The following is a 24,313-nucleotide window of genomic DNA, read 5'->3' on the forward strand; positions in this document are numbered from 1 at the left end:
AGAAATGTTCTGACAGTGGTGAGAATGTGGCACTATTGTCCCAGTGGCACAATTGGCTAGCGCGTTCGGCTGTTAATCGAAAGACTGGAGGTTCGAGCCCTCCCGGGAGCGGTGTGTCGCTTTTTTTCTTTGCGCTGATAGCTTTGGAGAAATGTTCTGACCTAGGTGAGAGTGGAGCACGACTGTCTCCGTGGCGCGATTGGCTAGCGCGTTCGGCTGTTAACCGAAAGTTTAGAGGCTCGAGCCCACCCAAATATGGTGTGTCGCTTTCGTTTAGGGGCGAAGGGAATGTTTATTGGCGAGTACCTCTTTGTTTGGTTACATCAATCGAGGTCACCTGGACATCTCGAAACTCATATCTATACTAGCAGAGCGCCCATGAGAGGGGCAATTAAATGGTGAACAGAGACTGTGCCAGAAGGCTCTCGCGACATCATTATACACTGTTATCAATGTGCATGATTGAACTTTTGAAAATGAAAAGATAGACGAGTGGAGATCCAGTGAACACAAACTGCGCCGAAAAAGGCGCTCGCGACATCATTATACAAAGTTATAATATATCATTACAGAATACAGCAAAAAAAATAACAATAATAATTCAGGGAGCGGAAGTCTGTGTGTTAGAAGGGGGAGACCGGGGGTCGTAGCCTGCCCTGCCGCATCAAAAAGAACCGTGTGTGCCAGCGGCGCTGAAACTTCTCCTCGCCGCTGCTCTCAAGTTGTTCCGAGAGATGTCGCCAAACCATCTCTCGGACGCGGGACACCGTTGGGTAAGCCGCTCTCGTGGGTGTCCGCCTCGCCTCTGCTAGGCAGCGGCGTTTCCAGATGGTGAGGAAGGTACACGTCACTACTAACTTGGCGAACGCGCCCTTATTCCTGTTCAGCGCCGGAGGGGGCGGATTTTGAAGTCCCTTGCTACAAGTCGCCATACGGGCTTGACCGCGGGGCACTCCGTGAGGGCGTGCGCCTGCGTTTCGTCGGCTCGACAGTTAGGGAAGCGCGGCGAGGGAACTGTACCGAACCTCTGAAGACGCTGACGGGTTGGTAAGACCCTCCAGTTTTTTCGCCATGCAAAGTCCTGCGCTGATCGGGGTATTTCCCGCGCATTCTTGGAGGCCTTCTTTTTCCACTTACGGGACATCAGTAGCTCGTCGTCGCTTATCTGGTGTAGCGCGACGTCCTCCGCAATTCGGGCCGGTGGGGCGTCGTCCACGTCACAGTCAGGAGCCTCCCTCTGGAGCATCCGCATCGTGCTGGCGGCTGCCTTGTAAAACGGCGAGGGCACCTCCGCGAGGGGGCCAAGTGGTCGGTCGGCCTCAAGGAAGGCCGCGCTTGTGCTGCTCCAATAGCGCATAATACCTCTCCCAACATAATCACTGAAGCGAAAGAGGGCTCTAGCCGTTTTTAGAGCAAGAATTTTGCTTACTGTCAGTGCGTGAGTGAGGCCGAGGCCCCCCTCACTCACTGGGAGCTGCAGGAGTGTGCGTCGCACGGGCGCTGGCTTGTTCTCTCATAAAAAAGACCCGAGCATTTTTGACAACTGTGTGGCCGTTTTGGTGGGCATGACTGCCACCCTGCTCGCATAGTAGGCAAAGGCGCAGATGGTGGTTTTCGCGGCCACAGCCTTCTCACGAAGTGTGAGGTCTTTGGAGCTGAGACTGGTAATCGCCGCCCGTGCTCGTTCCAGCGCCCCCTGCCACGTTGTCTCTGCGACGCCGGCACAGCAGAAGTAGATGCCCAGCACCTTAACAGCTTCGACGACTTGGAAATCGCCGAGGGCTCCGCGAGGAAACTTGCCAAACAGGAGTGCCTTGCACTTTTGCCGGTTCAGTTCCGCGCCCGAGAGCTCCGCATATGATGCGAATACCGTCCGGAACTTCTGGAGACTTGCTGGGTCTCTGACGAACAAAGAAACGTCATCCGCATACGCCAATACTTTGATCTCCTCCTCGCCAGTCAGGGGAAAGCCTCTAATCTGCTCGTTTAGCGCCAAGTTCCTTATGAATGGTTCGAGTGAGAGAATGAAGAGGGTGGGCCCTAGCGGGCACCCCTGCCGGATCCCTCTCTCGTAGGCAAATTTGTCAGTTGGAGTGCAGTTCACAATGACTTGACACGTCAAGTCGCTGTATAAAGCAGAGATTATGTCAACAAAGCTTGCCGGAAACCCAAAGTGGCCTAAAACTTGGAGCATGTGTTGGTGGCTGACCCGGTCGAAGGCCTTCGCCTGGTCCAGGGAAACGAGGGCGCCTGACAGGAACTTCGCTGTCATGTACTCGAAGACATCCCTTGTTACAGTCAGGTTCGCGAAGATAGAGCGGCTTGGAACCGCGCAAGCCTGCTGTGGGGAGATGATGGTTGGCAGGAGGAGCTTCAATCGTGTGTTCAGCAAAGAAGCTACAATTTTGTAGTCGACGTTTAGCAAAGAGACGGGCCGCCACGCCGACGGCTCCTCCTGTGGAGCTCCTTCTTTCAGGAGGAGTGCAATCTTTCCTTCTCCGAATGACTTAGGCTTAGCTTTGCGCGTGACCACCATGTTGACAAGTTCTGTTAGAGGGCGCTCGATAACATCAAAAAAGGTGGCATAAAAGTAGGCTGTTAGGCCGTCTGTGCCAGGGGCAGAGTTGGGGCGCATGCTCCTGATGGCGGTGAGCACTTCCTCGACGAGTACCGCGCTGTCAAGCAGCGCGGCATCCTCCTCGCTTACGCGGATGAGATTCTGGCAGAGCTCTTCCGTGAAACGCACGTCACCCGGTGCACGGCTGGGTTCTGTGCTCCGGAATGCGGCCTCGTAGTAGTCTCTAAGGATCTCGGCGATCTCGTCAGGATCGGTTGTGACTGAGCTGTCTGGGCGTTTCAAACGAGAGATGCACACACTGCCGTTCCCGTGTGCCTCATTATGGTTCTCATCCCCTAGGCTGGGTGTCTCGGCCCATCCGGCGGGTGATCTAGCGGCTCGCTGTTGCAAAAGTCGGGTATATTCGGCTTCCAGCGTGGTTAGGTAATTCTGCATGCATAGCGTAAGTGTCTCGGCCCCTTTGACGATTCGGATTCTACGTAACGTCTCGTTGATCCTGCCTGTGATACGCCGCTTTCTCTCTCTGCCTTCGTCTTGTAATATTGCCTTCCACTCAATTTTTAATGCGTCCCAGGTGCATGGGGTCATACTCGGTGCAGTCGCCACAGATGCGCGCAGTCGGTTTCTAATGCGCTCGACGCTTTCCTGATCTTGTAACAAAGCTGCGTCGAGGCGCCATCCTTGGTCGGTTCTGCGGTCTCCGGGGGAACCGCTCAAGGTGGTGGCGAGCGGTAGGTGATCGGATTTTCTTGCCAGATCGACGGGGGGGGGAGAGAGGACCTCGCACGCAACCACTGAGGAAAGGAGGAAGTCGGGCAGGTAGGTGTGGTCCAATCTGCTCGTCGATAGCTGCGAGGTGCGTGTCGGGACGAAGAGATCGCCACGCGTGTATAGCCAGGCGTCTGTCAGGCTGAGGTTCATCAAGAGCTTCCTGAGTTCTCTGGCGTGATAAGTGGACCCGCCTTGGCCCGGCCCCCTCACGTCCCGCTGGGAGTCGATGACGCAGTTGAAATCTCCCAGTAGAACGTGCGGGCGCGGCTCCGTGAGGTATGGGCGTAGCGCTTGAAAAAAGGAGTTGGTGTCGGACCTCTTAGCCGGTGCGTAAATATTCACGAAGCGGCACCGCTTCCCGTTCACGAAAAGGTCTAATAGAAGTATTCTACCGTTCGCGCCGAAGGTGCAAAACGCCTTGTGGCGGAAGCGGCCTGAAACAAAGATGGCCCCCACGCCGCAGGCCCTCGCGTTCGTCAGGGAGAAAAAGGCGTCAACCCGAAACTCCCTCTTGAAGGCGGCAACGTCGAGCGGCGACCGGAAGTTTGACTCCTGTATGAAGAGGACGTCGATTCCTTGGGCTTGAGCAAACGCTAGGACACCTTCCTGTTTTGCTCTGTCCCGGAAGCCCCTGACGTTCCAAGAGGCAAACTTAAGGTGAGGCATAACCTAATAATGATGTAGCTGAGATTGAGAAAGTGGACCGTGACGTGATGGCAACAGGGCGCGAGAGCCGACAAACGCATGCCTTATACGAAGGGCATGCAGCCTTGTACAACCTCAACTGGGAGTCGCAGAGTGTAGCGCGGGAGGGAACGACCGAATGAAGCGAGAGCGAGCAGAGCATACCAGGGGGGGGGGGCGAGGCCGCCGGAGCGAGCAGACGCGCCATGGCACCCGACCCGCGACGGAGTGGCTCATCAGCCAGGTGTGAATGGAATGATGCGAAAGGGGCGAATCTCCTTATGGCGTGGCTTGTGCGTTCCTCGTAGTACGCAACCACCAGTAGCACATACCCGAAATAGGTATAACATTTGACCTCGAAGGTGCTGCCGGTGAGAGATTTCTTCTTCGCGTTGTTTACCGATAAACAATAGTGCTCAATGTACATGCCAATGGCTGCCATGGGGAATGAGAGCCAGGAGCATTCGGCTTTTAGACAACGCGCAGCCTGCGACTTCCATTAGCAGCCAATGGCATGTACAATGAGCACTAGCGGACAAGAAAGGGTTGCTACATTATACTCGCTGGGTGTAACCTCCTTAGATTTAGAAAGCCTTAGCGAGTGTTGAGCCGCAGGGCCATGAATACAATGAACTAGTATATACCATGAATGAATTCGAGGTGGTTAAAGGGGGGAAGCAGATACGAAGCGCAAGCCGTAAGAACACAAAAGCTGAATCCTCCTGTCTCTCATTTCACCTTAGCAGCCACTGGCATGTACATTGACCACTATCTGACAAGAAACGGTTGCTACGTTATACTCACTGCGCGTAACCTCCTTGGTTTTAGAAAGGTTTAGCGAGCATTGGGCCGCAGTGCATGCCATGAATACATTGAACTAGTATTTACCATGAACTTCAAGGTGGTTGAAGGTGGGAAGTTGACCCGAAGCGCAAGCCGTAAGAAAGTGTGCGTGTGCCACCTCTCCTTTTGTCCTTGGAATGTCGACTGACAGTACTTACATATGGGGAATATATGATAAAAAGATGCGAGATGGTGGGACTTGGAGTGTTGAATAGATGGACGAATGGACACACTGACAGATGCATGGATGGACTCATGAAAAGACGCAGAGGCGGGTTCATGAACGAACGCAAGGACGGGCGCACGAACAGATGCATGGACGGTTACAAAGATGGACGCATGGATGGACGAATGCTTCGCCCCACTCTCCATCATTCATTCCGTGAATATGCTGCCATTTTTTTTCTTTGCGCTGATAGCTTTGGAGAAATGTTCTGACGGTGGTGAGTGTGGAGCACGACTGTCTCCTTGGCGCAATTGGCCAGCGCGTTCGGCTGTTAAGCGAAAGGTTGGAGGTTCGAGCCCTCCCGGAAGCGGTGTGTCACTTTTTTTTTGTTCGCGCTGATAGCTTTGAAAAAATGTTCTGGCGGAGGTGAGAAAGCTGCACTATTGTCTCCGTGGCACAATTGGCTAGCGCGTTCGGCTGTTAATTGAAAGGCTGGTGGTTCGAGCCCTCCCGGGAGCGGTGTGTCGCTTTTTTTCTTTGCGCTGATAGCTTTGGAGAAATGTACTGACCGTGGTGAGAGTGGAGCACGACTGTCTCCGTGGCGCAATTGGCTAGCGCGTTCGGCTGTTAACCGAAAGTTTGGAGGCTCGAGCCGTCCCGGGACTCGTGTGTCGCTTTTTTTTCTTTGCGCTGATAGCTTTGGAGAAATGTTCTGACGGTGTTGAGAGTAGAGCACGACTGTCTCCATGGCGCATTTGGCTAGCGCGTTCGGCTGTTACCCGAAAGGATGGAGGTTTCAGCCCACCCGGAGATGGTGTGTCGCTTTTTTTCTTTGCGCTGATAGCTTTGGAGAAATGTTCTGTCGGTGGTGAGAGGGGAGCACGACTGTCTCCGTTGCGCAATTGGCTAACGCATTTGGCTGTTAACCGAAAGGTTGAAGGCTTGAGCCCTCCCTGGAGCGGTGTGTCGCTTTTTTGCGCTGATAGCTTTGGTGAAATGTTCTGACGGTGGTGAGTGAGGAGCACGACTGTCTCCGTGGCGCAATTGGCTAGCGCGTTCGGCTGTTATCCGATAGGATGAAGGTTCGAGCCCTCGCGGGAGCGATGTGTCGCTTTTTTTCTTTGCGCTGATAGCTTTGAAGAATTGTTCTCATGGTGGTGAGAGTGGAGCACGACTGTCGCCGTGGCGCAATCGGCTAGCGCGTTCGGCTGTTAACCGAAAAATTCGAGGTTTGAGCCCACCCGGAGATGGTGTGTCGCTTTTGTTTAGGGGCAAAGCTCCTTTAGGCGTGGCTTGTGCGTCCCTCGTAGTTGGCAACCACCAGTGGCACATACCTGAAATAGGTATCACATTTGACCTCGAAGGTGCTGCCGGTGAGAGATTTCTTGTTTTCATTGTTTTCCAATAAAAAATAGTGCTCAATGTACATGCCAATGGCTGATAATGGGTAATGAGAGTCAGGAGCATTCGGCTTTCAGACAACGCGCACGCTGCGATCCCCATTAGCAGCCAATGGCATGTACAATGAGCACTACCGGACAAGAAAGGGTTGCTACTTTATACTCGCTGGGTGTAACCTCTTTAGTTTTAGAAAGGCTTAGCGAGCGTTGAGCCGCAGGGCCATGAATACAATGAACTAGTATATACCATGAATGAATTCGAGGTTGTTAAAGGGGGGGAAGCAGATACGAAGCGCAAGCCGTAAGAACATAAAAGCTGAATCCTCCTGTCTCTCATTTCACCTTAACAGCCACTGGCATGTACATTGACCACTATCTGACAAGAAACGGTTGCTACGTTATACTCACTGCGCGTAACCTCCTTGGTTTTAGAAAGGTTTAGCGAGCATTGGGCCGCAGTGCATGCCATGAATACATTGAACTAGTATTTACCATGAACTCAAGGTGGTTGAAGGTGGGAAGTTGACCCGAAGCGCAAGCCGTAAGAAAGTGTGCGTGTGCCACCTCTCCTTTTGTCCTTGGAATGTCCATTGTATGGCAGTGCTTATATATGGGGAATATATGATAGAAGATGCGAGATGGTAGGACTTGGAGTGTTGAATAGACGGACGAATAGACACACTGACAGATGCATGGATGGACGCATGAAAGGACGCAGGGGCGGATGCATGAACGAACGCAGGGGCGGGCGCACGAACAGGTGCATGGACGGTCACAAAGACGGACGCATGGACGGACGAATGCTTCGCCCCACTCTACATCATTCATTCCGTGAATATGCTGCCATTTTTTTTTCTTTGCGCTGATAGCTTTGGAGATATGTTCGGACGGTGGTAAGAATGGAGCACGACAATCTCCGTGGCGCAATTGGCTAGCGCATTCGGCTGTTAAGCGAAAGTATGGAGATTCGAGCCCTCCCGGAAGCGGTGTGTCACTTTTTTTTCTTCGCGCTGATAGCTTTGAAAAAATGTTCTGGCGGAGGTGAGAAAGCTACACTACAGTCTCCGTGGCACAATTGGCTAGCGCGTTCAACTGGTAATCGAAAGGTTGGAGGTTTGAGCCCACTCGGGGGCGGTGTGTCGCTTTTTTGCGCTGATAGCTTTGAAGAAATCTTCTGACGGTGGTGAGACTGGAGCACGACTGTCTGCTTGGCGAAATTGGCTAGCGCATTCGGCCGTTAACCGAAAGTTTGGAGGTTTGAGTTCACCCGGGGGCGTTGTGTTACTTTTTTTTCCTGGTAGCTTTGGACAAATGTTCTCAAGGAGGTGAGAGTGGAGCACGACTGTCTCCGTGGCACAACTGGCCAGCGCGTTCGGCTATTAACCGAAAGATTGGAGGTTCGAGCCCACCCGGGGGCAGTGTGTCGCTTTTTTTTCTTCGCGCTGATAGCTTTAAAAAAATGTTCTGGCGGAGGTGAGAAAGCTGCACTACTGTCTCCGTGGCACAATTGGCTAGCGCGTTCGGCTGTTAATCTAAAGGTTGGAGGTTTGAGCCCACTCGGGGGCGGTGTGTCGCTTTTTTTACGCTGATAGCTTTGAAGAAATTTTCTGACGGTGGTGAGACTAGAGCACGACTGCCTGCTTGGTGAAATTGGCTAGCGCGTTCGGCCGTTAACCAAAAGTTTGGAGGTTTGAGCCCACCCGGGGGCGTTGTGTCACTTTTTTTCCCTGGTAGCTTCGGAGAAATGTTCTCAAGGAGGTGAGAGTGGAGCACGACTGTCTCCGTGGCACAACTGGCTAGCGCGTTCGGCTATTAACCGAAAGTTTGGAGGTTCGAGCCCACCCGGGGGTGGTGTGTCACTTTTTTTCTGCTGATAGCTTTTGAGAAATGTTCTGACGGTGTTGAGAGTGGAGCGCGACTGTTTGCATGACGCAATTGGCTAGCGCGTTCGGCTGTTAACCGAAAGGTTGGAGGCTTGAGCTCTTCCGGGAGTGGTGTGTCACTTTTTTTCTTTGCGCATAGAGCATTGGAGAAATGTTCTGACAGTGGTGAGAATGTGGCACTATTGTCCCAGTGGCACAATTGGCTAGCGCGTTCGGCTGTTAATCGAAAGACTGGAGGTTCGAGCCCTCCCGGGAGCGGTGTGTCGCTTTTTTTCTTTGCGCTGATAGCTTTGGAGAAATGTTCTGACCGTGGTGAGAGTGGAGCACGACTGTCTCCGTGGCGCGATTGGCTAGCGCGTTCGGCTGTTAACCGAAAGTTTGGAGGCTCGAGCCGTCCCGGGACTCGTGTGTCGCTTTTTTTTCTTTGCGCTGATAGCTTTGGAGAAATGTTCTGACGGTGTTGAGAGTAGAGCACGACTGTCTCCATGGCGCATTTGGCTAGCGCGTTCGGCTGTTACCCGAAAGGTTGGAGGTTTCAGCCCACCCGGAGATGGTGTGTCGCTTTTTTTCTTTGCGCTGATAGCTTTGGAGAAATGTTCTGTCGGTGGTGAGAGGGGAGCACGACTGTCTCCGTTGCGCAATTGGCTAACGCATTTGGCTGTTAACCGAAAGGTTGAAGGCTTGAGCCCTCCCTAGAGCGGTGTGTCGCTTTTTTGCGCTGATAGCTTTGGTGAAATGTTCTGACGGTGGTGAGTGGAGAGCACGACTGTCTCCGTGGCGCAATTGGCTAGCGCGTTCGGCTGTTATCCGATAGGATGAAGGTTCGAGCCCTCGCGGGAGCGATGTGTCGCTTTTTTTCTTTCCGCTGATAGCTTTGAAGAATTGTTATCATGGTGGTGAGAGTGGAGCACGACTGTCGCCGTGGCGCAATCGGCTAGCGCGTTCGGCTGTTAACCGAAAAATTCGAGGTTTGAGCCCACCCGGAGATGGTGTCTCGCTTTTGTTTAGGGGCAAAGCTCATTTAGGCGTGGCTTGTGCGTCCCTCGTAGTTGGCAACCACCAGTGGCACATACCTGAAATAGGTATCACATTTGACCTCGAAGGTGCTGCCGGTGAGAGATTTCTTGTTTTCATTGTTTTCCAATAAAAAATAGTGCTCAATGTACATGCCAATGGCTGATAATGGGTAATGAGAGTCAGGAGCATTCGGCTTTCAGACAACGCGCACGCTGCGATCCCCATTAGCAGCCAATGGCATGTACAATGAGCACTACCGGACAAGAAAGGGTTGCTACTTTATACTCGCTGGGTGTAACCTCTTTAGTTTTAGAAAGGCTTAGCGAGCGTTGAGCCGCAGGGCCATGAATACAATGAACTAGTATATACCATGAATGAATTCGAGGTTGTTAAAGGGAGGGAAGCAGATACGAAGCGCAAGCCGTAAGAACATAAAAGCTGAATCCTCCTGTCTCTCATTTCACCTTAGCAGCCACTGGCATGTACATTGACCAGTATCTGACAAGAAACGGTTGCTACGTTATACTCACTGCGCGTAACCTCCTTGGTTTTAGAAAGGTTTAGCGAGCATTGGGCCGCAGTGCATGCCATGAATAGATTGAACTAGTATTTACCATGAACTCAAGGTGGTTGAAGGTGGGAAGTTGACCCGAAGCGCAAGCCGTAAGAAAGTGTGCGTGTGCCACCTCTTCTTTTGTCCTTGGAATGTCCATTGTATGGCAGTGCTTATATATGGGGAATATATGATAGAAGATACGAGATGGTGGGACTTGGAGTGTTGAATAGACGGACGAATAGACACACTGACAGATGCATGGATGGACGCATGAAAGGACGCAGGGGCGGATGCATGAACGAACGCAGGGGCGGGCGCACGAACAGGTGCATGGACGGTCACAAAGACGGACGCATGGACGGACGAATGCTTCGCCCCACTCTACATCATTCATTCCGTGAATATGCTGCCATTTTTTTTCTTTGCGCTGATAGCTTTGGAGATATGTTCGGACGGTGGTAAGAATGGAGCACGACAATCTCCGTGGCGCAATTGGCTAGCGCATTCGGCTGTTAAGCGAAAGTATGGAGATTCGAGCCCTCCCGGAAGCGGTGTGTCACTTTTTTTTCTTCGCGCTGATAGCTTTGAAAAAATGTTCTGGCGGAGGTGAGAAAGCTACACTACAGTCTCCGTGGCACAATTGGCTAGCGCGTTCAACTGTTAATCGAAAGGTTGGAGGTTTGAGCCCACTCGGGGGCGGTGTGTCGCTTTTTTGCGCTGATAGCTTTGAAGAAATCTTCTGACGGTGGTGAGACTGGAGCACGACTGTCTGCTTGGCGAAATTGGCTAGCGCATTCGGCCGTTAACCGAAAGTTTGGAGGTTTGAGCCCACCCGGGGGCGTTGTGTTACTTTTTTTTCCTGGTAGCTTTGGACAAATGTTCTCAAGGAGGTGAGAGTGGAGCACGACTGTCTCCGTGGCACAACTGGCCAGCGCGTTCGGCTATTAACCGAAAGATTGGAGGTTCGAGCCCACCCGGGGGCGGTGTGTCGCTTTTTTTTCTTCGCGCTGATAGCTTTAAAAAAATGTTCTGGCGGAGGTGAGAAAGCTGCACTACTGTCTCCGTGGCACAATTGGCTAGCGCGTTCGGCTGTTAATCGAAAGGTTGGAGGTTTGAGCCCACTCGGGGGCGGTGTGTCGCTTTTTTTACGCTGATAGCTTTGAATAAATTTTCTGACGGTGGTGAGACTAGAGCACGACTGCCTGCTTGGTGAAATTGGCTAGCGCGTTCGGCCGTTAACCAAAAGTTTGGAGGTTTGAGCCCACCCGGGGGCGTTGTGTCACTTTTTTTCCCTGGTAGCTTTGGAGAAATGTTCTCAAGGAGGTGAGAGTGGAGCACGACTGTCTCCGTGGCACAACTGGCTAGCGCGTTCGGCTATTAACCGAAAGTTTGGAGGTTCGAGCCCACCCGGGGGCGGTGTGTCACTTTTTTTCTGCTGATAGCTTTTGAGAAATGTCCTGACGGTGTTGAGAGTGGAGCACGACTGTTTGCATGACGCAATTGGCTAGCGCGTTCGGCTGTTAACCGAAAGGTTGGAGGCTTGAGCTCTTCCGGGAGTGGTGTGTCACTTTTTTTCTTTGCGCATAGAGCATTGGAGAAATGTTCTGACAGTGGTGAGAATGTGGCACTATTGTCCCAGTGGCACAATTGGCTAGCGCGTTCGGCTGTTAATCGAAAGACTGGAGGTTCGAGCCCTCCCGGGAGCGGTGTGTCGCTTTTTTTCTTTGCGCTGATAGCTTTGGAGAAATGTTCTGACCGTGGTGAGAGTGGAGCACGACTGTCTCCGTGGCGCGATTGGCTAGCGCGTTCGGCTGTTAACCGAAAGTTTGGAGGCTCGAGCCGTCCCGGGACTCGTGTGTCGCTTTTTTTTCTTTGCGCTGATAGCTTTGGAGAAATGTTCTGACGGTGTTGAGAGTAGAGCACGACTGTCTCCATGGCGCATTTGGCTAGCGCGTTCGGCTGTTACCCGAAAGGTTGGAGGTTTCAGCCCACCCGGAGATGGTGTGTCGCTTTTTTTCTTTGCGCTGATAGCTTTGGAGAAATGTTCTGTCGGTGGTGAGAGGGGAGCACGACTGTCTCCGTTGCGCAATTGGCTAACGCATTTGGCTGTTAACCGAAAGGTTGAAGGCTTGAGCCCTCCCTGGAGCGGTGTGTCGCTTTTTTGCGCTGATAGCTTTGGTGAAATGTTCTGACGGTGGTGAGTGAAGAGCACGACTGTCTCCGTGGCGCAATTGGCTAGCGCGTTCGGCTGTTATCCGATAGGATGAAGGTTCGAGCCCTCGCGGGAGCGATGTGTCGCTTTTTTTCTTTGCGCTGATAGCTTTGAAGAATTGTTCTCATGGTGGTGAGAGTGGAGCACGACTGTCGCCGTGGCGCAATCGGCTAGCGCGTTCGGCTGTTAACCGAAAAATTCGAGGTTTGAGCCCACCCGGAGATGGTGTGTCGCTTTTGTTTAGGGGCAAAGCTCCTTTAGGCGTGGCTTGTGCGTCCCTCGTAGTTGGCAACCACCAGTGGCACATACCTGAAATAGGTATCACATTTGACCTCGAAGGTGCTGCCGGTGAGAGATTTCTTGTTTTCATTGTTTTCCAATAAAAAATAGTGCTCAATGTACATGCCAATGGCTGATAATGGGGAATGAGAGTCAGGAGCATTCGGCTTTCAGACAACGCGCACGCTGCGATCCCCATTAGCAGCCAATGGCATGTACAATGAGCACTACCGGACAAGAAAGGGTTGCTACTTTATACTCGCTGGGTGTAACCTCTTTAGTTTTAGAAAGGCTTAGCGAGCGTTGAGCCGCAGGGCCATGAATACAATGAACTAGTATATACCATGAATGAATTCGAGGTTGTTAAAGGGGGGGAAGCAGATACGAAGCGCAAGCCGTAAGAACATAAAAGCTGAATCCTCCTGTCTCTCATTTCACCTTAGCAGCCACTGGCATGTACATTGACCACTATCTGACAAGAAACGGTTGCTACGTTATACTCACTGCGCGTAACCTCCTTGGTTTTAGAAAGGTTTAGCGAGCATTGGGCCGCAGTGCATGCCATGAATACATTGAACTAGTATTTACCATGAACTCAAGGTGGTTGAAGGTGGGAAGTTGACCCGAAGCACAAGCCGTAAGAAAGTGTGAGTGTGCCACCTCTCCTTTTGTCCTTGGAATGTCCATTGTATGGCAGTGCTTATATATGGGGAATATATGATAGAAGATGCGAGATGGTGGGACTTGGAGTGTTGAATAGACGGACGAATAGACACACTGACAGATGCATGGATGGACGCATGAAAGGACGCAGGGGCGGATGCATGAACGAACGCAGGGGCGGGCGCACGAACAGGTGCATGGACGGTCACAAAGACGGACGCATGGACGGACGAATGCTTCGCCCCACTCTACATCATTCATTCCGTGAATATGCTGCCATTTTTTTTCTTTGCGCTGATAGCTTTGGAGATATGTTCGGACGGTGGTAAGAATGGAGCACGACAATCTCCGTGGCGCAATTGGCTAGCGCATTCGGCTGTTAAGCGAAAGTATGGAGATTCGAGCCCTCCCGGAAGCGGTGTGTCACTTTTTTTTCTTCGCGCTGATAGCTTTGAAAAAATGTTCTGGCCGAGGTGAGAAAGCTACACTACAGTCTCCGTGGCACAATTGGCTAGCGCGTTCAACTGTTAATCGAAAGGTTGGAGGTTTGAGCCCACTCGGGGGCGGTGTGTCGCTTTTTTGCGCTGATAGCTTTGAAGAAATCTTCTGACGGTGGTGAGACTGGAGTACGACTGTCTGCTTGGCGAAATTGGCTAGCGCATTCGGCCGTTAACCGAAAGTTTGGAGGTTTGAGGCCACCCGGGGACGTTGTGTTACTTTTTTTTCCTGGTAGCTTTGGACAAATGTTCTCAAGGAGGTGAGAGTGGAGCACGACTGTCTCCGTGGCACAACTGGCCAGCGCGTTCGGCTATTAACCGAAAGATTGGAGGTCCGAGCCCACCCGGGGGCGGTGTGTCGCTTTTTTTTCTTCGCGCTGATAGCTTTAAAAAAATGTTCTGGCGGAGGTGAGAAAGCTGCACTACTGTCTCCGTGGCACAATTGGCTAGCGCGTTCGGCTGTTAATCGAAAGGTTGGAGGTTTGAGCCCACTCGGGGGCGGTGTGTCGCTTTTTTTACGCTGATAGCTTTGAAGAAATTTTCTGACGGTGGTGAGACTAGAGCACGACTGCCTGCTTGGTGAAATTGGCTAGCGCGTTCGGCCGTTAACCAAAAGTTTGGAGGTTCGAGCCCACCCGGGGGCGTTGTGTCACTTTTTTTCCCTGGTAGCTTTGGAGAAATGTTCTCAAGGAGGTGAGAGTGGAGCACGACTGTCTCCGTGGCACAACTGGCTAGCGCGTTCGGCTATTAACCGAAAGTTTGGAGGTTCGAGCCCAGCCGGGGGCGGTGTGTCGCTTTTTTTCTGCTGATAGCTTTTGAGAAATGTTCTGACGGTGTTGAGAGTGGAGCACGACTGTTTGCATGACGCAATTGGCTAGCGCGTTCGGCTGTTAACTGAAAGGTTGGAGGCTTGAGCTCTTCCGGGAGTGGTGTGTCACTTTTTTTCTTTGCGCATAGAGCATTGGAGAAATGTTCTGACAGTGGTGAGAATGTGGCACTATTGTCCCAGTGGCACAATTGGCTAGCGCGTTCGGCTGTTAATCGAAAGACTGGAGGTTCGAGCCCTCCCGGGAGCGGTGTGTCGCTTTTTTTCTTTGCGCTGATAGCTTTGGAGAAATGTTCTGACCGTGGTGAGAGTGGAGCACGACTGTCTCCGTGGCGCGATTGGCTAGCGCGTTCGGCTGTTAACCGAAAGTTTGGAGGCTCGAGCCGTCCCGGGACTCGTGTGTCGCTTTTTTTTCTTTGCGCTGATAGCTTTGGAGAAATGTTCTGACGGTGTTGAGAGTAGAGCACGACTGTCTCCATGGCGCATTTGGCTAGCGCGTTCGGCTGTTACCCGAAAGGTTGGAGGTTTCAGCCCACCCGGAGATGGTGTGTCGCTTTTTTTCTTTGCGCTGATAGCTTTGGAGAAATGTTCTGTCGGTGGTGAGAGGGGAGCACGACTGTCTCCGTTGCGCAATTGGCTAACGCATTTGGCTGTTAACCGAAAGGTTGAAGGCTTGAGCCCTCCCTAGAGCGGTGTGTCGCTTTTTTGCGCTGATAGCTTTGGTGAAATGTTCTGACGGTGGTGAGTGGAGAGCACGACTGTCTCCGTGGCGCAATTGGCTAGCGCGTTCGGCTGTTATCCGATAGGATGAAGGTTCGAGCCCTCGCGGGAGCGATGTGTCGCTTTTTTTCTTTCCGCTGATAGCTTTGAAGAATTGTTATCATGGTGGTGAGAGTGGAGCACGACTGTCGCCGTGGCGCAATCGGCTAGCGCGTTCGGCTGTTAACCGAAAAATTCGAGGTTTGAGCCCACCCGGAGATGGTGTCTCGCTTTTGTTTAGGGGCAAAGCTCATTTAGGCGTGGCTTGTGCGTCCCTCGTAGTTGGCAACCACCAGTGGCACATACCTGAAATAGGTATCACATTTGACCTCGAAGGTGCTGCCGGTGAGAGATTTCTTGTTTTCATTGTTTTCCAATAAAAAATAGTGCTCAATGTACATGCCAATGGCTGATAATGGGTAATGAGAGTCAGGAGCATTCGGCTTTCAGACAACGCGCACGCTGCGATCCCCATTAGCAGCCAATGGCATGTACAATGAGCACTACCGGACAAGAAAGGGTTGCTACTTTATACTCGCTGGGTGTAACCTCTTTAGTTTTAGAAAGGCTTAGCGAGCGTTGAGCCGCAGGGCCATGAATACAATGAACTAGTATATACCATGAATGAATTCGAGGTTGTTAAAGGGAGGGAAGCAGATACGAAGCGCAAGCCGTAAGAACATAAAAGCTGAATCCTCCTGTCTCTCATTTCACCTTAGCAGCCACTGGCATGTACATTGACCAGTATCTGACAAGAAACGGTTGCTACGTTATACTCACTGCGCGTAACCTCCTTGGTTTTAGAAAGGTTTAGCGAGCATTGGGCCGCAGTGCATGCCATGAATAGATTGAACTAGTATTTACCATGAACTCAAGGTGGTTGAAGGTGGGAAGTTGACCCGAAGCGCAAGCCGTAAGAAAGTGTGCGTGTGCCACCTCTTCTTTTGTCCTTGGAATGTCCATTGTATGGCAGTGCTTATATATGGGGAATATATGATAGAAGATACGAGATGGTGGGACTTGGAGTGTTGAATAGACGGACGAATAGACACACTGACAGATGCATGGATGGACGCATGAAAGGACGCAGGGGCGGATGCATGAACGAACGCAGGGGCGGGCGCACGAACAGGTGCATGGACGGTCACAAAGACGGACGCATGGACGGACGAATGCTTCGCCCCACTCTACATCATTCATTCCGTGAATATGCTGCCATTTTTTTTCTTTGCGCTGATAGCTTTGGAGATATGTTCGGACGGTGGTAAGAATGGAGCACGACAATCTCCGTGGCGCAATTGGCTAGCGCATTCGGCTGTTAAGCGAAAGTATGGAGATTCGAGCCCTCCCGGAAGCGGTGTGTCACTTTTTTTTCTTCGCGCTGATAGCTTTGAAAAAATGTTCTGGCGGAGGTGAGAAAGCTACACTACAGTCTCCGTGGCACAATTGGCTAGCGCGTTCAACTGTTAATCGAAAGGTTGGAGGTTTGAGCCCACTCGGGGGCGGTGTGTCGCTTTTTTGCGCTGATAGCTTTGAAGAAATCTTCTGACGGTGGTGAGACTGGAGCACGACTGTCTGCTTGGCGAAATTGGCTAGCGCATTCGGCCGTTAACCGAAAGTTTGGAGGTTTGAGCCCACCCGGGGGCGTTGTGTTACTTTTTTTTCCTGGTAGCTTTGGACAAATGTTCTCAAGGAGGTGAGAGTGGAGCACGACTGTCTCCGTGGCACAACTGGCCAGCGCGTTCGGCTATTAACCGAAAGATTGGAGGTTCGAGCCCACCCGGGGGCGGTGTGTCGCTTTTTTTTCTTCGCGCTGATAGCTTTAAAAAAATGTTCTGGCGGAGGTGAGAAAGCTGCACTACTGTCTCCGTGGCACAATTGGCTAGCGCGTTCGGCTGTTAATCGAAAGGTTGGAGGTTTGAGCCCACTCGGGGGCGGTGTGTCGCTTTTTTTACGCTGATAGCTTTGAATAAATTTTCTGACGGTGGTGAGACTAGAGCACGACTGCCTGCTTGGTGAAATTGGCTAGCGCGTTCGGCCGTTAACCAAAAGTTTGGAGGTTTGAGCCCACCCGGGGGCGTTGTGTCACTTTTTTTCCCTGGTAGCTTTGGAGAAATGTTCTCAAGGAGGTGAGAGTGGAGCACGACTGTCTCCGTGGCACAACTGGCTAGCGCGTTCGGCTATTAACCGAAAGTTTGGAGGTTCGAGCCCACCCGGGGGCGGTGTGTCACTTTTTTTCTGCTGATAGCTTTTGAGAAATGTCCTGACGGTGTTGAGAGTGGAGCACGACTGTTTGCATGACGCAATTGGCTAGCGCGTTCGGCTGTTAACCGAAAGGTTGGAGGCTTGAGCTCTTCCGGGAGTGGTGTGTCACTTTTTTTCTTTGCGCATAGAGCATTGGAGAAATGTTCTGACAGTGGTGAGAATGTGGCACTATTGTCCCAGTGGCACAATTGGCTAGCGCGTTCGGCTGTTAATCGAAAGACTGGAGGTTCGAGCCCTCCCGGGAGCGGTGTGTCGCTTTTTTTCTTTGCGCTGATAGCTTTGGAGAAATGTTCTGACCGTGGTGAGAGTGGAGCACGACTGTCTCCGTGGCGCGATTGGCTAGCGCGTTCGGCTGTTAACCGAAAGTTTGGAGGCTCGAGCCGTCCCGGGACTCGTGTGTCGCTTTTTTTTCTTTGCGCTGATAGCTTTGGAGAAATGTTCTGACGGTGTTGAGAGTAGAGCACGACTGTCTCCATGGCGCATTTGGCTAGCGCGTTCGGCTGTTACCCGAAAGGTTGGAGGTTTCAGCCCACCCGGAGATGGTGTGTCGCTTTTTTTCTTTGCGCTGATAGCTTTGGAGAAATGTTCTGTCGGTGGTGAGAGGGGAGCACGACTGTCTCCGTTGCGCAATTGGCTAACGCATTTGGCTGTTAACCGAAAGGTTGAAGGCTTGAGCCCTCCCTGGAGCGGTGTGTCGCTTTTTTGCGCTGATAGCTTTGGTGAAATGTTCTGACGGTGGTGAGTGAAGAGCACGACTGTCTCCGTGGCGCAATTGGCTAGCGCGTTCGGCTGTTATCCGATAGGATGAAGGTTCGAGCCCTCGCGGGAGCGATGTGTCGCTTTTTTTCTTTGCGCTGATAGCTTTGAAGAATTGTTCTCATGGTGGTGAGAGTGGAGCACGACTGTCGCCGTGGCGCAATCGGCTAGCGCGTTCGGCTGTTAACCGAAAAATTCGAGGTTTGAGCCCACCCGGAGATGGTGTGTCGCTTTTGTTTAGGGGCAAAGCTCCTTTAGGCGTGGCTTGTGCGTCCCTCGTAGTTGGCAACCACCAGTGGCACATACCTGAAATAGGTATCACATTTGACCTCGAAGGTGCTGCCGGTGAGAGATTTCTTGTTTTCATTGTTTTCCAATAAAAAATAGTGCTCAATGTACATGCCAATGGCTGATAATGGGGAATGAGAGTCAGGAGCATTCGGCTTTCAGACAACGCGCACGCTGCGATCCCCATTAGCAGCCAATGGCATGTACAATGAGCACTACCGGACAAGAAAGGGTTGCTACTTTATACTCGCTGGGTGTAACCTCTTTAGTTTTAGAAAGGCTTAGCGAGCGTTGAGCCGCAGGGCCATGAATACAATGAACTAGTATATACCATGAATGAATTCGAGGTTGTTAAAGGGGGGGAAGCAGATACGAAGCGCAAGCCGTAAGAACATAAAAGCTGAATCCTCCTGTCTCTCATTTCACCTTAGCAGCCACTGGCATGTACATTGACCACTATCTGACAAGAAACGGTTGCTACGTTATACTCACTGCGCGTAACCTCCTTGGTTTTAGAAAGGTTTAGCGAGCATTGGGCCGCAGTGCATGCCATGAATACATTGAACTAGTATTTACCATGAACTCAAGGTGGTTGAAGGTGGGAAGTTGACCCGAAGCACAAGCCGTAAGAAAGTGTGAGTGTGCCACCTCTCCTTTTGTCCTTGGAATGTCCATTGTATGGCAGTGCTTATATATGGGGAATATATGATAGAAGATGCGAGATGGTGGGACTTGGAGTGTTGAATAGACGGACGAATAGACACACTGACAGATGCATGGATGGACGCATGAAAGGACGCAGGGGCGGATGCATGAACGAACGCAGGGGCGGGCGCACGAACAGGTGCATGGACGGTCACAAAGACGGACGCATGGACGGACGAATGCTTCGCCCCACTCTACATCATTCATTCCGTGAATATGCTGCCATTTTTTTTCTTTGCGCTGATAGCTTTGGAGATATGTTCGGACGGTGGTAAGAATGGAGCACGACAATCTCCGTGGCGCAATTGGCTAGCGCATTCGGCTGTTAAGCGAAAGTATGGAGATTCGAGCCCTCCCGGAAGCGGTGTGTCACTTTTTTTTCTTCGCGCTGATAGCTTTGAAAAAATGTTCTGGCCGAGGTGAGAAAGCTACACTACAGTCTCCGTGGCACAATTGGCTAGCGCGTTCAACTGTTAATCGAAAGGTTGGAGGTTTGAGCCCACTCGGGGGCGGTGTGTCGCTTTTTTGCGCTGATAGCTTTGAAGAAATCTTCTGACGGTGGTGAGACTGGAGTACGACTGTCTGCTTGGCGAAATTGGCTAGCGCATTCGGCCGTTAACCGAAAGTTTGGAGGTTTGAGGCCACCCGGGGACGTTGTGTTACTTTTTTTTCCTGGTAGCTTTGGACAAATGTTCTCAAGGAGGTGAGAGTGGAGCACGACTGTCTCCGTGGCACAACTGGCCAGCGCGTTCGGCTATTAACCGAAAGATTGGAGGTCCGAGCCCACCCGGGGGCGGTGTGTCGCTTTTTTTTCTTCGCGCTGATAGCTTTAAAAAAATGTTCTGGCGGAGGTGAGAAAGCTGCACTACTGTCTCCGTGGCACAATTGGCTAGCGCGTTCGGCTGTTAATCGAAAGGTTGGAGGTTTGAGCCCACTCGGGGGCGGTGTGTCGCTTTTTTTACGCTGATAGCTTTGAAGAAATTTTCTGACGGTGGTGAGACTAGAGCACGACTGCCTGCTTGGTGAAATTGGCTAGCGCGTTCGGCCGTTAACCAAAAGTTTGGAGGTTCGAGCCCACCCGGGGGCGTTGTGTCACTTTTTTTCCCTGGTAGCTTTGGAGAAATGTTCTCAAGGAGGTGAGAGTGGAGCACGACTGTCTCCGTGGCACAACTGGCTAGCGCGTTCGGCTATTAACCGAAAGTTTGGAGGTTCGAGCCCAGCCGGGGGCGGTGTGTCGCTTTTTTTCTGCTGATAGCTTTTGAGAAATGTTCTGACGGTGTTGAGAGTGGAGCACGACTGTTTGCATGACGCAATTGGCTAGCGCGTTCGGCTGTTAACTGAAAGGTTGGAGGCTTGAGCTCTTCCGGGAGTGGTGTGTCACTTTTTTTCTTTGCGCATAGAGCATTGGAGAAATGTTCTGACAGTGGTGAGAATGTGGCACTATTGTCCCAGTGGCACAATTGGCTAGCGCGTTCGGCTGTTAATCGAAAGTCTGGAGGTTCGAGCCCTCCCGGGAGCGGTGTGTCGCTTTTTTTCTTTGCGCTGATAGCTTTGGAGAAATGTTCTGACCGTGGTGAGAGTGGAGCACGACTGTCTCCGTGGCGCGATTGGCTAGCGCGTTCGGCTGTTAACCGAAAGTTTGGAGGCTCGAGCCGTTCCGGGACTCGTGTGTCGCTTTTTTTTGCGCTGATAGCTTTGGAGAAATGTTCTGACGGTGGTGAGAGTGGAGCACGACTGTCTCTGTGGCACAATTGGCTAGCGCGTTCAGCGGTTAAACGAAAGTTTGGAGGTTCGAGCCTTCTCAGGCAGTGTGTCGCTCTTTTGCGCTGATAGCTTTCGAGAAATGTTCTGACGGGGTTGAGAGTTGAGCACGACTGTCTCCGTGGCGCAATTGGCCAGCGCGTTCGGCCGTTAAATGAAATGTTGGAGGTTCGAGCCCTCTCGCGAGCGATGTGTCGCTTTTTTCTTCTTTGCGCTGATAGCTTTGGAGAAATGTTCTGTCGGTGGTGAGAGGGGAGCACGACTGTCTCCGTTGCGCAATTGGCTAACGCATTTGGCTGTTAACCGAAAGGTTGAAGGCTTGAGCCCTCCCTGGAGCGGTGTGTCACTTTTTTGCGCTGATAGCTTTGGTGAAATGTTCAGACGGTGGTGAGTGAAGAGCACGACTGTCTCCGTGGCGCAATTGGCTAGCGCGTTCGGCTGTTATCCGATAGGCTGAAGGTTCGAGCCCTCCCGTGAGCTATGTGTCGCTTTTTTTCTTTGCGCTGATAGCTCTGAAGAATTGTTCTCATGGTGGTGAGAGTGGAGCACGACTGTCTCCGTGGCACCATTGGCTAGCGCGTTCGGTTGTTAACCGAAAAATTCGAGGTTTGAGCCCACCCGGAGATGGTGTGTAGCTTTTGTTTAGGGGCGAAGCTCCTTATGGCGTGGCTTGTGCGTCCCTCGTAGTAGGTAACCACCAGTGGCACATACCTGAAATAGGTATAACATTTGACCTCGAAGGTGCTGCCGGTGAGAAATTTCTTCTTTTCATTGTTTTCCAATAAAAAGTAGTGCTCAATGTACATGCCAATGGCTGATATTGGGAAATTAGAGTCAGGAGCATTCGGCTTTTAGACAACGCGCACGCTGCGATCTTCTTTAGCAGCCAATGGCATGTTCAATGAGCACTACCGGACAAGTAAGGGTTGCTACATTATACTCGCTGGGTGTAACCTCCTTAGTTTTAGAAAAACTTAGCGAGCGTTGAGCCGCAGGGCCATGAATACAATGAACTAGTATATACCATGAATAAATTCGATGTTGTTAAATGGGGGGAAGCAGATACGAAGCGCAAGCCGTAAGTATGTAGTGCCATCATCACCATCGTCATTTTTTCCATCACCGCGCCGCGTCTCTCGCGCAGCTGGCGTGAGCTCGAGCTGCGCGAGAATTAGAACGAGTACTGGCCTGGCGGTTTGGACGCTGGTAGTCGACGTGGCTCCGCTTCAGGCCTGCAATAAAGTGGCGAGATCGGCACGACCCCATCGGCCGCCTTCGACGGCATCTCACGTCTCCTCTTCTCTCGCCGCTACATTGGTGACCCGGAGAACACCCCCTTTGCCGAGCGGCCCGCGGCCATGTTCCCGCAACTCTGCCCACCAGTGCCGCCGTACCAATCAACTTACCCCAAGGTATGGTTTATGCAGCTCGACGCCGTTCTTGCGGTGAATGGCGTCACGGACCAGCTGCAGATGCACGCCATTCTTCTCGACGCCCTCCCGGTAGAGTTGCGCCATCTCGCTGCCTCTTCAAGCACCAGCCCGCAGCCTTACGATGCCCTCTGCACTGCGGTGCTCGCCCGCAGCGGCAACACATACCGTCCGCTTCCGTTTACCCGCACCAGGCAGGTTTCCCCGGCGTTGCAGAGCAAGGTACGCACGCAAGCGCACGCAGAGCAAGCGACGGCACGTGGCTCCGTGGCCCTCGCCGTTTCCGCGACCACCAGCTCAGACGTCTCGGCCTCCCCCTCACCGCAGCTGCTGGTCAGCTCGTCGACGGCGCCCTCTGCCGCTCCGCCACCTGCCACTGGTGCCAGCATCGGCCTGCCGGGTGCCTCGCCACATTCCACTCGCATCTCCCCGGCCAGCAGCCGACCACACTCGGCGTCCCCGCTCCCAGCTCCTGTCCCTGTCTCTGTTTCGTGGTCTACGACGGGCCCCAGCGCCGTGCCTTTGCGGAGCCAGAGCCCGCCCTCAATGCTCGCCCGCAATGGCCTCACGTACCAACCGCTTCCAGGGGCCCGCGACTTTGGGGTTGTCACTGCGTCGCAACGTGTGCTACCAACCGTGGCCCCACCAGACTCCATGACGGCCACCTTGCCGCCCGCCTCGGAGCCTGGCACAGGTGACCTTTCACCCGTTATTGACCTCCCGACTTCCTCTCGTCTGGCCACTAGCGACGCGTGTCCCGCGTACGAACTGCCTACACCATCTGTCGAGCCAACTGAACTATCTACGACATCTGTCGAGCCAACTGAACTGTCTCCGACCCCTGTCGAGCCAACTGAAGTGCCTACGACATCTGTGGAGCCAACTCAACGGCCTACGGTATCTGTTGAGCCAACTGAGCTGCCTACGACGTCTGACCAGCCAACTGAACTGTCTATGACGTCTGTCAAGTCAACCGACCTAACTACAACCACAGTGGAGCCAACTGAAAGCATGGGAACAAGCACTGCCACCAGTCCACCAGCGTCGAATACCTCGACAGTGACTGAGGCGACAACTGAACCCGTGTTTCCTGCAGAGCCTCCCGTGACGCCATTTCCCGTGGTCCGCGTATTCGGCACGGCGACGAACGAGTCGCAGCCGCTGCCTGCGGACGGCGTGTGTGACTACACCTTCTACGACGGCCTCTACGACACGGGCCCGTTTGACACGCTTTACAGCCCGCACTTTAGTGCACCAGTTGAGCACGTTCTCAGTCACGCGTCGCTTCACAGCGTCACTGAGTACGGCCTCTTTTTCGCCTACAGAAACGCATCACAAGTGGCGCGAGACCTCGAAATTCCAGAGGTGCTTTCCACGATTGAAGATCTCTGGGACCGAGCCATCCGCCATTACGGATTTCTTTCCATCGAGCGCTTACTTCTTCGTCCACTGCGCAACTCTCAGTGTCGCCCACCAGAGACCCACTAGTTCCCGATGGTCACTACACGTTGACAAACTGGACTTGCCAAAGGAACACTTTATGGACTGCCGTTCATGTACATAGCGTTTGTCGCCCTCTTTCTTTTTTTCATATGCGTTCAAATCGCGCAAAGCGCTAGGGGGGGAGCCCTGTAGTGCCATCATCACCATCGTCATTTTTTCCATCACCGCGCCGCGTCTCTCGCGCAGCTGGCGCGAGCTCGAGCTGCGTGAGAATTAGAACGAGTTCTGGCCTGGCGGTTTGGACGCTGGTAGCCGACGTGGCTCCGCTTTAAGCCTGGAATAAAGTGGCGAGATCGGCACGGCCCCATCGGCCGTCTTCGACGTCATCTCACGTCTCTCTTCTCAAGCCGCTACAAGTACATAAAAGCTGAATCCTCCGGTCTCTCATTTCACCTTAGCAGCCACTGGCATGTACATTGACCACTATCTGACATGAAAAGGTTGCTACGTTATACTCACTGCGCGTAACCT

The 24,313-nt window shown here is 52.5% G+C and overlaps 3 non-coding genes across 3 annotated transcripts; all 3 read left to right on the forward strand.

Moving 5' to 3' along the window:
* The first annotated feature begins 7,786 nt into the window (after positions 1 to 7,786).
* Positions 7,787 to 7,860, forward strand: TRNAN-AUU (transfer RNA asparagine (anticodon AUU)). Its single transcript has one exon. It is a non-coding gene; the product is annotated as a tRNA-Asn (tRNA).
* Positions 7,861 to 10,807: 2,947 nt separating this feature from the next.
* Positions 10,808 to 10,881, forward strand: TRNAN-AUU (transfer RNA asparagine (anticodon AUU)). The gene has a single exon. It is a non-coding gene; the product is annotated as a tRNA-Asn (tRNA).
* A 5,968-nt stretch (positions 10,882 to 16,849) lies between these two features.
* Positions 16,850 to 16,923, forward strand: TRNAN-AUU (transfer RNA asparagine (anticodon AUU)). Its single transcript has one exon. It is a non-coding gene; the product is annotated as a tRNA-Asn (tRNA).
* The last annotated feature ends 7,390 nt before the right edge of the window (positions 16,924 to 24,313 follow it).

The sequence above is a fragment of the Rhipicephalus microplus genome, chromosome 8 (assembly GCF_043290135.1).
Source record: "Rhipicephalus microplus isolate Deutch F79 chromosome 8, USDA_Rmic, whole genome shotgun sequence".
NCBI classification, from domain to species: Eukaryota; Metazoa; Arthropoda; class Arachnida; order Ixodida; family Ixodidae; genus Rhipicephalus; species Rhipicephalus microplus.